The sequence below is a fragment of the Haliotis rubra genome, unplaced genomic scaffold, assembly GCF_003918875.1.
Source record: "Haliotis rubra isolate DU_JTF1 unplaced genomic scaffold, ASM391887v1 Scf98, whole genome shotgun sequence".
NCBI classification, from domain to species: Eukaryota; Metazoa; Mollusca; class Gastropoda; order Lepetellida; family Haliotidae; genus Haliotis; species Haliotis rubra.
Window position 1 is genome coordinate 187,009 of NW_025767723.1, and position 14,616 is coordinate 201,624.

The window sequence follows — 14,616 nt, forward strand, 5'->3', positions numbered from 1 at the left end:
GTCAGAATGTTTTTCATTACTTCCTTGAATGTCCATTGTATATTATTCAAAGACATAAACTGTTACCATCTTTAGAAAGTATTGTTTAAACGTTTTCTCAGTTAACTTCTGTTGTACATATCCTATTATTGGTCTACCTGAAGGCTACAACAGAAGCTTGGTTTAGGGACCAGTCAAAAGACTTCTATTTCCAATCATGCAACGCGTAATTTTGCCTAATGAAACCTATTAACCTACTTCGGTGGATAACGGAATGGTTATGTAGCATAGATAAGACACTTAATCTCACGATTCGTCGTTTAAAGTCCACACTCAATCCCTCGAAATAATTCCACAAGTAAGTTGTTACTACTTTTTAACCAATCCGTTTTCTCGTACTTGACTTGATCATCTCGGAAATGTTATCAAGGAGAGACTGTCTGTAGAACACGTGACCTCTGACATCAGAACATGTACATTGGATGCGTAATGTGTCACGTGACAAAATGATACTTATATATGTATGTTCAGACAGTTAGATTTACATATATACATACACTTCGGGTTCATCCATGAACTCTGCCAAACTGACAAAGGTAAGTTACTGACATTCTTAAAAAAACGTCTGTCTCCAATTTCTAAATGTTTTATGCAAGCATCACGATTTTCAATGTCTGGCTTCTTCTGCACGTTTCCCATTGTTTGAAATGTCACTTTTACTGACAGCATATTAACACGTAAACCTCCTACCATAGTTTGTGCAAAGTACACCTAACAATTAAAATGCCTTTAATTCGATAACATCCCAGCATATCTGTATCAGCAGTTTGCACTCATTTCCTACTGACATTTCGTCTTTCATTGCTATCAATCATTCATCTGTATTTGCACTTAAGATGCCATAGGCCTACAGTACATGTATACAGACAATTTTTTAATAGGCAGTAGAGAGTACATTTTTTCTGTGTAGACGGGCATGATACAGAAACATTGACAATTTTTCTAGATGTTCCTTGCTAGAATAGGTTAATAGAGATATACATTTATAGATATTATGATTTACAAAGTAATATGTCTTAATATACTTATTTCTCAAAGTGGGATGAAGCTACCCTCCTACATCTATACCGATCATGGGTCCGGTCCAAACTTGATTATGGCTCCATCGTATATGATGGAGCTTGCAAAAGCAACCTAAAATTACTTCATTCTGTCCACCACCAAGGCCTAAGACTTTGTATTGGGTCTTTCAGAACTTCTTCTCTTGACAGTCTCTACGTTGAGGCTGAGAACCATCACTTAATCAACGCCGTATCAAATTAGCTATACAATATATTACAAATCTACATGCTATCGAGTCTAACCCTGCTTATAAATGTGTCTTTAATCCTCTTTATAAGGATTTGTATAACAAGAAACCTTCTCTTGTTCAGCTCTCTAGGGCTATAAATTAGGCCATTCATTAATATAAATTGAGCTGTTTAATATATCTCCTTCCCGACTTCTTTCTTCTCCTCCTTGGCAGGCTGGTTAGTACAAACGGACCCTAACATTAACATCATTTAAAAATCCTAATGACTTACAATATAAACAAGAATATAATCAATTAAGAAGTAAATATAATACATATGAATCCTTTTTTACGGATGGGTCCAAGGATGGTGGCGCAGTGGCTTGTGCCACTGTCATTGGGTCCAAAACAATTTCTTCCAGATTACCCAACGACAATTCAATTTTCACACAGAAGTAAACGCAATACTTACAGCTCTTAAATATATAAATAGCACCCTTAATATAAACAATATATAATATGTTCCGTCTCTTTCTTGCCTTCAGGCTATTAAAAATCTTTCTTGTAAACATCCACTTTTAATAGAAATTATAGAATTATATAATGATCTTGCAACTTGCCAATACGACATCGTCCTCTGTTGTTTACCCAGCCACGTTGACATTTCTGGGAATACAATGTGATCTGATGCAGAAGAAGTGAGACACCCAAGTAGGTATCAATAAACTACATGAAATAAAACCTTAAAAATGGTTACACCTATTTGGGTTGTCAGTCCAGATTTGAAGAGGTCATCATACGACGATGTCGTATTGGCCACACAAGATATACTCATGAATATACCTATTGAAAGGTGAGGATCCTCCATCCCTTGTGATGAAAGAATCACAGTCAAGCATGTCTTGCTTGACTGTGTTGAATATTCCATCACAAGGGATAACTGTATAAAATCACGAACTATGAAGGATCTTTTTAATAATGTCAGTTCTCATTTAATTATTGCAGTTCTAAAAGAATTAGATTTGTTGAATGATTTGTAAATAGATAAATGGTATTTTAAACATGGTAGTATAAATTAGCAACTGCGCACTATCAAGCCACACTTAAAATCACACTTAAAACCAATATTGCATTTCTCTCATTGATACTAATTATCAGCCCCCAACGAGGCTACCATATAATTTATTCCTAAAAAATTATTACAATATGAAATGAAAAATGTCCAATGAATTAATGCAACGTTGCATCAAATCGACTCTCGCGCCCGACCGAGACCCCAGTATGGTGATCTACCTTCAGTTGTTGGCGATCTATAGCCCGTGTTTTATATTGTATTGTCTTTTTTAATTAAAATGTTTTAGTTTTACATGAAAGTTTTATATATTCATATCTTTGATACTCTAGTATTTTTACTGTTCATCGTCGACAGGTTTTACTCTTCAGAATGTTTTCATCTTTATTGTATAAATTGTCACGATATGGCTGAGATATTGCCGATGTGACGTTAAATATTAACCCACTCACTCACTCTACCAACCGAACTTTATTTCAAGCGAACCCCATAGCTTTCTGTCACTTTACGAATATCCTAAAAAGCAACCTGTGATTGAGGCCAGATCGGCAAAAACCGACAACACAGCGTGCGACAGTTTTCGATGTACGGAGCAATCGTTTACATTCCATATAATGGCAACAATCATCTGTTTGGAAGCTGTTCACCTCGAAGTTTCAATTATCGATTTCAGGCAAAGTCGTATGGGATAATAAGTTTTTTTATTGTAGCAATTGGAAGCTAAAGTGAGTGCATATGACCCAATATATATATTATAGGCCAAAATATTGTCGAAAGAGCGTGACATTGTGCCTTTAAGAAAATTGAATGGATCAAGTCAAATGTGCGGTGGCTAACCATGCACGTTGAAAGGTTGTCTTTGTGTGTTTCTACATAGCAAATCATTAATAATATACCTCTGAGCTACAGAAACATTACAATACGTCCTAAAACGCAAATAAGAAAACATCTAAACGTCCAACGAAAATGTCAGAAAAATCGTATCGCATTTGTGATTTGATACTGAAATTTTTGTTGAATTACCACCAATGAGGTTACGTTTTTACTTTGAAAAATCACCAGAGTGACAAAAGTATGGAATTCCGTGTTTCCTGGGCTAGGCTTCCAGTAGGTGTAGCCGAAATATATTTGGTAAACGGAACACGCAGGAGATTAAATTTTCGCGACGTAGCGATGGCGTCATACAGTGGCGGTCGTTGTACATTCTGGGACAACAAAAGAACAAATTTCACAAGCTGGAATTATATTTTCTTCTCTCAATGTTGTACGGGAGAGGTGTTTGCATAAGCCTCTGGCTTGTTCACCGATCCTCATTTCTTGCGTTTCGAAATAAATATGTTTAAACTAAACATTCAACGTCACTTCAAGCCTTCAGTGCTCAAATTCCTCAAGTGAATAGTATGGAAAGGCGTCAATCTTATCTATTGATTCACTGTGTCATGTCACCCCGGACGAAGACACTCTTGAATCACACCATTGTACGAAGATACCTATTAATGGCCTAATACTTATTGTACAAAGATAGCCTTATTACTATATATATTTAAAGAGATACCCTTGCATATGACACCATTGTACGATGACCCTGTTATAAGATAGCATTGTATTAAATAACTAGTCAATGCCAAACAAAACTCAAGTCTTAACTATCTTCAGAAAACGAATGCTTTTCGAAAAAACACCAGTGAAAGTGAAAGTAATGATACCAGGTATTACATCTTTTTATTACCCACGTGGTCAACGTATGGGTAGTTGCATACTAATCTCGTACGTCACACGAGTGTCGTATCACGTTGACCTATGTCGTAACGACTTGACCTGAGATTCTAACAATTTGACTGGATAACCGATGACCTCTCAATTAGGTCACATTCTGACGTAACTATTCTTTCATTCATAACAAACACGTGAATTCATTCATTCTACTACTTAAATGCATTGTGGGAATGTAAACATTGCGAATGTTGCCGTGTCGCTGTTTAATTGTGAGTCGAACTGAGACATTATATCCGTCGAAAAACATAAACGCAATGTTTCCACCAGTGATGTTAGCCGAATGAAGCAACTGGAAACCAAGAAACGAGGTGCTACGGAGTAGTTTACTGTAGGAGGCTGTACGAGGCAAAGACAACAGACATGCATCGTGACGTCGGTTTGCCAAGGCAGTGAAGTCACTATGGGTAATAAATAAAATACCACACTTCCATATACAGATTATCTAACGAGTGTCGCTCGGTCAGATACCATAGGAAGGACACTCGTTTCGTATAATTCGTATGTAATGAGACCTCGTGTAGTATTCTCTATGTACGACACCATTATATGAATGCATTTTCGTATGAAATCATTGTACAGTGATGCCCTTGTGTGACACCATTGTACAAAGACAATCCTGTTATGATTCGAGGAGCGTAAACTAATTGACAACGTTAAACAATCGACTGACCTTGACAGTAAAGGTAATTGTGTGGGGTTGTTCATAATGATTAGAGCAACAGTTACGTAGAACGACAGTGTGAATGGTTCCCGTAATACCTTTGTTAAAAGAAGATCGTACTCATATTAGGGATCGTACATAATTTATGGCTGGGGTGGAGGGGTTCTGTGATGATTTATGTGGTGAATCATGTACAAAGTGAATGAATGAATTTATTGTTGACATTGTATATATTACATCATGAATAAAGTAAACTAGTCTCTAAAATCAGGTTTATTTTATGTATATCACTTCCGAAGTGGTACAATTTATTTTATTTTCCATTTGCGAATTTAGTGTTACCCGTTTGCTTATCATCACAGATTGTGCCCAGTGTTCTCCAAATGCGGTTAACCTGAAAATCCCTGCGTGTCATCACAAATGTCTACTTCAAGGTAGTAAGTAGATTGTACTGTAACTAGGGTCGATGTCGTGTGCAGACACCGGTAGTAAACCCCCCACCCCACTCCGCTAAGCCATACATTAGGAACGATACCCTAGTTACAGTACAATCTACAATTACCGTACGTGCATGAGCGTATAATAGTAATGGAGCCTAACGTCATAAGGCAGTAGCATATCGTTTTACACCCCTGGGATATATGTCAATAAATATACACCCAACATTGAACGATGGAAACTTATATTAGACCATATTTACTTATTGCAGACTAAAATATATATATAAATTCTAAATTTATTATATTGATTTACCTTATCATCGCGTGAGACCAAACATCAAACAACGTGCAGTCACCTATAATATAGTATGCAAAATGTTACAAAATACTTGAAAGGTAAGAGACAGGTTTCATGCCTGTCATGCTGTGATATCTTTGCCCACGTCCACAGATTTTAGGCACGCCACAGGGACGAAACTCGTCACTAATCGCCATCCATTTCTGTAACCTCCTCGAAAATACTCAAATGTCACTTTTCGTGCGTTGGTCTAAATCATTCGGTGTCAGAATCCCTTTTATCTAAAATTTATAGTTTATATCAATAACTAAGAAGTTGTCATCCATAAAGTTGTAAATGTTTCAACATAAACAATCACGTTACAATAACAATAATGCTTCAAATATCTTGCCAATTTCAATCTGTAAAACATAGTAATAAAGTACAATCGATTTTAAACTATTTGCAATGTAGAATCCTGTTAACGTCAATGATTAAGTGTAAATACTTTATAATTCTGTGTCTATACTGATAATTTTATAATGTAGGTATACATTAGCACTAAGTGCATAAAAGTTTGAGAAGGGTGTTTTACCAGAATCATGGTTAACGGGAATAATTAAACCGATCTATAAGAAAAAAGGCGATAAATCTGATACTAACTCATATAGACCAATCACTCTACTTAGTTGTTTCGGAAAATTGTTCACTAAAATATTAAACAACCGCCTTTCAGATTTCTTAGATACTAATAATGTTTTAACACCTGTCCAAGCCGGGTTTAGAAAATCATTCTCCACTGTTGACAATGTATTAATAATTTATAATCTGATGCAAATTTTGAAAGATAGGAAACAAAAACTCTATTGTGCCTTTATAGATTTTACAAAAGCTTTCGATACTGTTTGGCGAGAGGGAAAAAAATGCAAATGCTTGGTATAGAGGGTAAATTCCTGAATCTTGTCAAATCAATGTATAGCAATATCAAATCACTTGTACAATGTAATAATGATGTATCAAACTACTCCTCATGTAACAACGGCGTCAGACAAGGGGAAAACCTGTCACCTTTACTATTCTCCATTTTCATAAATGATATTGAAACTCATTTACTTACTTCAGGCTGTAATGGTGTAAATCTAGACTATACTGAAGACGAAGACTTGGTGATATTTGTTAAGTTGTTAGTCTTATTATATGCAGATGATACAATATTATTTGATGAATCGTCAAAGGGACTACAAGATGCTTTGAACTCATTTAAGGACTATTGTGATTCATGGAAGCCAAAAGTGAATATAAACAAAACTAAAATAGTAATATTCGGGGGAGGACCATCAAAAAGCACAAAAAATAAATTTAATTTGAATGGGAAATTAATTGAAATAGTTGATAGTTATACCTACCTCGGTATAACTCTCCATAGAAATAGAAAACTCGTATCAAGTATTAAAACTGTAAGCAATAGTGCCTCAAAAGCAATGTATAGTTTAGTGAAAAAAGCTAGAAAATTAGCCTTGCCTTTAGACTGTTTATTATTAGCATTTGACTTAATGGTAGTACCTATCTTGACCTATGGTGCAGAAGTCTGGTCTTTCGAAAACCTTGATTTTTGGAGAAAATTCATTTAATATTCTTAAGACTCATTACAGGATTAATAAATTCAACCCCTCGTTTCATGTTGTATGGGGAACTAGGAAGATTCCCAATTAGAATTATGATATATAAACGTTTATTAAACCTTTGGCACAAGTTAACTTACCAAGAAGGTGTTTTTAAGCTTACGAACTTAATTTACAAGTATTTATCACTTTAAACAATAGATAAAAAAGATAATCCCTGGCTCTCGCACGTTAAAAATATATTAGACAATACTGGAATCTCGTATGTTTTTGAAAATCCCTCAATTTGTACTACCAAGTGGCTGGTTTCAAAAGTCGAACATATTCTGAAAGATCAATTTATCCAAAACTGGCACAATGGCATTATTTCTAGTCCCAAGGGTATACACTATCAGCACCTAAAGCTATTTCCCAATTTTGATGTATATCTCCTCCTTCTTTACCATTATTGAGATTTAGAACATGTAACCATAGTTTACCTATTGAGACGGGCCGCTGGTATAATATTCCAAGGGACGAGAGAACGTGTCAACTATGCACTTCTAAAAGCATCGCAGATGAATACCACTATAGTTTTCATTGCAAAGCATTAGATAATTTGAGGAAACAATATTTACCCTCCCATCTAACCTCTTTTCCCAATGAAACAAAACATCTAGAGACATAGTAAATCTATCAAAATATATCCTACATCTATCATCTCTTGTCAGAAAAAAATGTTAAAATGTTGTTTACTTCATCTTGAATTTGAATTTGTATTTGTATATATGTTTACAATATATGCTCTTGTACCACCAAGGTGGTTTATGAGAATAAAGAATTGAATTGCAACGTCTGAATTATTTATTCTAGTTATCTAAACATTCTAAATTCCAATAATATGCAAGTTTATATTTTTGTATCCACGAATGAAATCAATACTAGGGATGATACTTTCATAGAATTTGATTTTTAAGAGATATTAAACTGGGGAATTCACGGAGAGCCATGCAACAGATCTTCAGTTCAAAATGTTAGCCGAGTTGTCTGAACTTAACTAAGTTGACATATCCCTTGTGGATAGATGGATAGAAAATGAATAAAATGTATTTTTATATAGAAAATATAGATGACATGATCTGAAATGTGAAAACCAATAAGCGTCATTAAAAATGATTGGTTACATATGAATATATATTGTTTTGAAAATGGTGGCTGTTTGAATTACTTAATATATACTGATATAGTCTTAGATGAAAAAAATATGGATCAGCTAACTCTGTGAAAAATCGTTGTTGTTTTGAGTCATTAACTGAATATGAATAAATGCACGTTTCTTGATTTGAACCTCTCATAATGCATGAACCTGTCTGTATAAAATCTACAATTCACACAGGTTATGTCTGGTATGGAAATATACTTTGTGACGTCAAAAAGACGATATTTATTTTTCTTGATTCTTGTAAAGAATCACATGTTGCCATAATTGATTTATCATAGTACATTACATTCTGATTCGCTTATAGTATTTTCGAGTCTTCTTGGAGGTTACGGAAAGGGGCAAGGGGTGACGAATGGCCTCAGACGACTGAGGCACTCTTTACATATAAACACAATGGGTTACTTAGCGTGTATTGCATACTTGATTAAGAAATCTTGGTCAAAATGTCTTTGCATTTCACATAATGGCATGCGGACCCTGTTAGTGTCTTGACATAGAATCGTAATAGCATACTGATTTTACGAATCTCTAGCATTCACGTATTTCTATCAGTCAGGAAATACAAAACGTATGAGACATAACAGGTCATCCCTTTGCATCCTTGTATATACTCTTCAAAAAAAAGAAACTATACATGGTGTTTTGGAATTTACTTACTGAGTGCATATAACTGATTCAAACATGACATCATTGCTCAACTATGGTAAAATCATCACTTCACAAATTTCCAAAACATGATTATCAAGAAAGTGTTTGGTAAAACCACAGAGGGCTATTAAAGCCACTTGGTCAGAGTAAAATGTCAGTATCTGGCGTGACCACCATGAGCATCGATAACAGCTTGGCAGCGGTGACCCATAGCGAAAAGGTGAGGTGAGGTGAGGTGAAAGTGGGTTTTACGTCGTGCTTGAGAATATTTCGCTCATATGACGACGTGCATGCGTGTGAATGTGTATGTGCGGCTGCGTGTACTAGCCCAGACTTAAGCTGGCTTTATAGTGCTAGCCCACTGAGATACCATGCCGCAGTGAAGCATGAATACCCCACTCAGACACATTATACTGACTCCGAGCCGACCAGTCCTTGTTGTACCCATAAATGCCGAGCGCCAGGCAGGGACCAACAAGTACCTTTTTTTTCACGTCTATTGGTATGACGCGGCCGGGGATCGAACCAGTGACCTTCCGCTCTCCGGGTGGACGCTCTAACCACTACACCACAGAGGCGGTTAGAGGAAAGGTGATGCCGAATGCTGTCTTGAGGAATGTTTTGATACTCTTGCTGAAGTGCTGTGTGCAGTTCTTGTAGTGTCTGAGGTGGCAGAATACGCTGGCGAAAGCGTCAATCAAGGGTATCCCATAGATGTTCAATGGGGACAAATCGGGGCGATCGAGAAGGCCAAGGTAGCACCTGAACATTGTTTTGCTGGAGGAAGTCCTGTCAAATACGTGCAACGTGAGGTCGAGCATTATCATGCTCCAAATATCAACCATTGACGTTGATGAAGGGAAAAACGTGACGTTGAACTGGTCTTCTGGTAAAAAGTCTGGCTTCCCCTAGCCAATTGCGCACTGTCTGGTCGAGATTCGGCGAAGTCCAGGGATTTGGATTGTTGTGGATGATGCTGCCGTGGTGTTTGAACGAAGGTGTCCCAACAGGATGTAGCGACCATGGGCGGCGGTGGTAACCCAAGGTCGACCTGACCTGGGTCTGTCATTAACACTCTCAGTATTGTACGTTGTATCGGGTCCACAGTTTTGAGATCGTCTGTCTGGACACGCTGAAGTGCCTTGCCACCTCATGCTGCGATGCCCGTCCTTGTAAACGGCCGATTGTGTTGCGTCGTTGAGCTTCTGTCAGTCTTTTCATTCTCTTGTCGTCTATAGTGGAGTGCCATTGATGTGGCTTTTTAAAGCCTGAAGTCATAGGCTTCAGCTCAGGGAGATACACAATTTCATGATGCACGTGCATTTCATGTTGGGTGCGTTTTAGCGATTCATATTACTACAGACGTGAGTGTAACGTTATGCTTTTGTTCAACGTTTCTTTTTTCAAACGTTTTGTCGTCGGCAACCATTCCCCGACATGTGGGGATTCAGCATGGATTGGTTTGTGTCAAATATTTTCCTAAATAGTTTCTTTTTTTGAAGAATATATATATTTGTACATAAATATAGTCGATATTAGAAATTGTTAAAAAACTACCAAATTATCACTAAAACTAACCTTAACAGATGGTGAGATGCCCTTATAGTTACTATATAAACTTGCCAGGAAAGAGATAGTTCAGTGGAGTCCCAGCATCTTCCAGGAAAATGCTTTATTGAATCACTTGTAACTTCCTTTTGATAAACAATAATTCTTTCTGTTATTTTCTACCTCTTTTACACCTCTTCCATTGTCCGCGGACGGTGCGTTGTCCTAATGAACTACAAAATCGGACTCGACCAATTACTGTTAATCTTTCTCTACACCCGTGATGATCCGGGTTAGAATTGATCTGCAGTAATCCATGTTTGTCGTAAGAGGCGACTAACGGGATCGGGTGGTCAGGCTCGCTGACTTGGTTGACACGCGTCATCGGTTCCCGATTGAGTAGATTGATGCTCATGCTGTTGATCACTGGACTGTCTGGTCCAGACGCGATTTTTTACAGACCGCCGCCATATAGCTGCAATATTGCTGATCGCGGCGTGAAACTAAACTCACTCACTCACTCTTTCTATACGTTAATAAATACTCACATCAAGAGACGTCAAAGTGGCAGGAGCAACTGGATCACAACCTGTCGGAGATATTGTCTCTGAACGTGAGGACGTTGATCATTTCAAGTTTTCATCAGAAACATAAATCCATACCGTGACCATTATTGAAAAATGACATCTTCGTGTGGTAGGATTTGTTTACTTCGATACACTGTCGACCCATTTCGCTTGGCAATCTCAGCTATACGACACAAAACCGCCATGTTGCTTTCACGACTTTGTTCCCGCTAGTACAACTGGAATTTTCCTGTTAGGCCCGCATAACCACTGTGTGTTAACGAATACCTTCTTAAGGTCCCGATTGCCAGGTAACACACTGCGTTTCATCTGTCACAGCTTTGTTATCAGTCCTGGTTATCGACGTGGCGTTGTGTTCAGCTGTGCAGTGAACTTTGCGCGAGGATCACTGGACTTTACTCCTAATTTGCCTAGTGGTGTCACGGATTGTCTGGTCCAGACTCGATTATTTACAGACCGCCGCCATATAGCTGGGATATTGCTGAGTGCGGCATCGCCGCCACCGATACAGTGAATCGATACTAGGGCTGGGACGGGTCCAAATGTCCTACCCGGGTACCCCACCCCTATTACCCTACCCTACCCGGATACCCGTCATTTTAATTCCTGACATATAATTTGTAAGAAATGTCAATATATTCTTCAGCTCGGAGGCTACAATTCCGAGTTTTTCAATATCTTAACCATGTATTATATTCAAAACAGGTGACTGTAAACTAAGTCTAAACCTTCAAGACAGTACAACCTATTAATCATGAAAGAATAACAGATTGCATTGTTTAATCTATTAGTCACATGATCATAACGGGTCTGGGTATTGAGACGGGGGTTATCTCCCAAAACTTGTACATGCCAAAACTTCTACAAAAAGTCAAGACAGAATTATGCACGTACCTATGGGTATAATGGAACAGCCCAGGGGTGGGATTATAATCGACTGAAGGACAAGCTGCTCACCAGGCAGAAAACACCATTGGAATTTTTAGATGTTGTCGGCCACCTCCTAAAACTTGCCCAATGACATTAGAACAATCAGATATTATGTTGTGACATTTCAAATTGAAATCAGTGCTGATGTGGCTATAAGACACATAAGACAATACCATGTGTTTTTATAAAAAATCATATAAAATATTACATGTTATGATATTTATATGTCAATAAACAGTTCATCACGCACCTACTACCTCTTGTACTTGTATTCAACTTGATCTTAAGCCTAATTAAACTTAACTAGTCAGACTAGTCAATCCAGTGACTTGAGGTAAGGGACAGGGGATTAGCTGTGCACTGGACCATGTATTTTGTTGTTTTAGTGTGTAAAAGTTTTGGCATGTAGAAGTTTTGGCAGGACACCGAGACGTGTACCGGGTCCAACTCATTACCCACCCGTCCCGGGTATCCGGGTTACCCGTCCCAGCCTTAATCGATACAAAGCTTTACATTGTCGTATATCCCGATATAATACATCAAATGGGCCACGATATATCGATGATTAACTTTGAATATTACCGAATGTCGATATGTGTTAAGATCTACCGTTTTAGAAATCAGCCTAAAATTAATTCTATTATGTAACTGCAGTGACAGCATCCAGCAGCATGCAGATATTAAAGATGTTTTTGATCTACGTTTTCTGTTTATAACAGTATCATGTTTCATTTATTTTGTACTTGTTTTTTAAAAGGTGTGGAGTTTTTTTCAAATTAAAGGTTCTTTCGCCACTCATATATCGGGATTCGTGTCGTATCGCAGCTTCTGTGCACAATACTTTGGCTATATATCGTCGTGACTAAAATTTTAGTATCGTGATACATCATATCGCAGGTTGTATGCCTGTAGTTGTAGAATATTCAAAGTCCCATCTCGTGATGATACAATTATGATAACGCGTATAAAAGCACATTTTTTGACATATTTACCCGTAAGCTAACTTGCAAGCTTTAAACGGAATATACGGACTAAGCTACATACAATGAGTCAGAAGTTGTTATTCATAAAGTTGTATGTTTTCTTATCCCCTTATCAACTTCGAGAATGCCAATGATGCCGTTGCCTTGTATCGTACACCTCCAATAAACATTCAGAAATAATAATGTGTCCATCTATATAGCGCCAAACTCCACACTAGGTATGCACATAGCGCATTTATTACCCCGGATAACCCAAGCTGCCTATTAGGCGCTGGAAGGTTATAGTCTCATGACTTATTCCACCGGGTACCCATTTTTCTGCTGGGTAAACAACTTCAATTTTGAACAAAAGTCACTAACCTGAGGTGAGACCACATGTATCATTATCTTCGATGTGGGAAAGGACTGAAGTCCTTGAAACTCTCAGGAGTCAAGCTGCCAAACATGGTCACCCATCCAAAGACACAATGTGTTGAACGTTGCTTAACTTCAACTGATTTGTGACCTGAGCTCTATGCACAGGACCACATGCCACCACATTCAACACCTTTACATTAACTGAGGTCGAAAAAAATATTGCTTAATACCCAAACATTATAAAGGCAATATATAACACGCATGTGTATGTTTTTCTATAGCGTTGCATATCGGATACGAATATTTACTTGAAATACATGTCCACATATACTCTCAAAAATAGAGGAAAAAACCCCGCATATTTGGAATTTCAAAATTAGTGTTTGATTGTTATAAATTCGCCATTATAATGTTTGTTTGTGTAGTACATGGAACGAATGCGCATCACAAAAACGCACATTCGGAAAATTTAATGCATGTTTACGATCGAAAGTGTCAACTTGCATGGAAAGATCATGGAGAAGAGTGGTTCGTAATATGCATGTGTAGTTCTGAGGATCACATTGTTACATGCTTTTTTCATAAATGTCATCATCACCCCCCCCCCCACCCCAAGCCATAAATTATAAACGGTCCCATTAATAACGAACAGATATCAAATGTTCTATTTCTTTGCAATTTTATGTTTATTGATTTTTATGTGTTTTAAGGCTGAGGTGTTATTTGCATGTTTATAATATTATTGGTGATATTTCAGTTTCCATTTGCTGTGTTTTCATGTTAGTTCAATGTTTATTCACATATCAGTAAATGGTACATGAATTATCCGCTGAAAACAGTCCCCTCTTTTCATCATATGCCGCGTATTAAACGCCAGTCGAGTTGGTGTGAGGGTCCAGGTAAACTATAGAGCAATAGAAAGTTATCCACGACTTCCTAGGACCAGAAAATAGAAAGAAAGACGTATGTGAGATTTATGATAATTATTTTACAAACACAAATCAATAATTTGACGAAATTACGTTGTTAATGCTCGCCTTGTACTTGATCCAATTAGTTAAGATTGTGTCAAGGGGTTAAAATCAGAAATTACACAAATCAGAGTTCATTCTAAAAGTGAATAACGAGTAACATAATGAGAAACGGCTCAGGGGAGACGTCATCAGCAAGGAGTGTGACTACCATGGGCATCTATACACGCCAACCCACGTTTCCTCATTGACGTCGTCAGTCAGTGGGTAATG

General features: G+C 37.4%; 1 protein-coding gene across 1 annotated transcript in view; it reads right to left on the minus strand.

Annotated features, from left to right (window-relative positions):
- LOC124265500 (patched domain-containing protein 3-like) overlaps positions 1-11,373 on the minus strand; it is a 50,419-nt gene extending 39,046 nt beyond the window's left edge. Inside the window, exon 1 of the mRNA XM_046700293.1 lies at positions 11,064-11,373. The gene's annotated coding sequence lies outside the window, so the exon portion shown is untranslated. The remainder of the gene's footprint in view (positions 1-11,063) is intronic.
- Between the last annotated feature and the right edge of the window lie 3,243 nt (positions 11,374-14,616).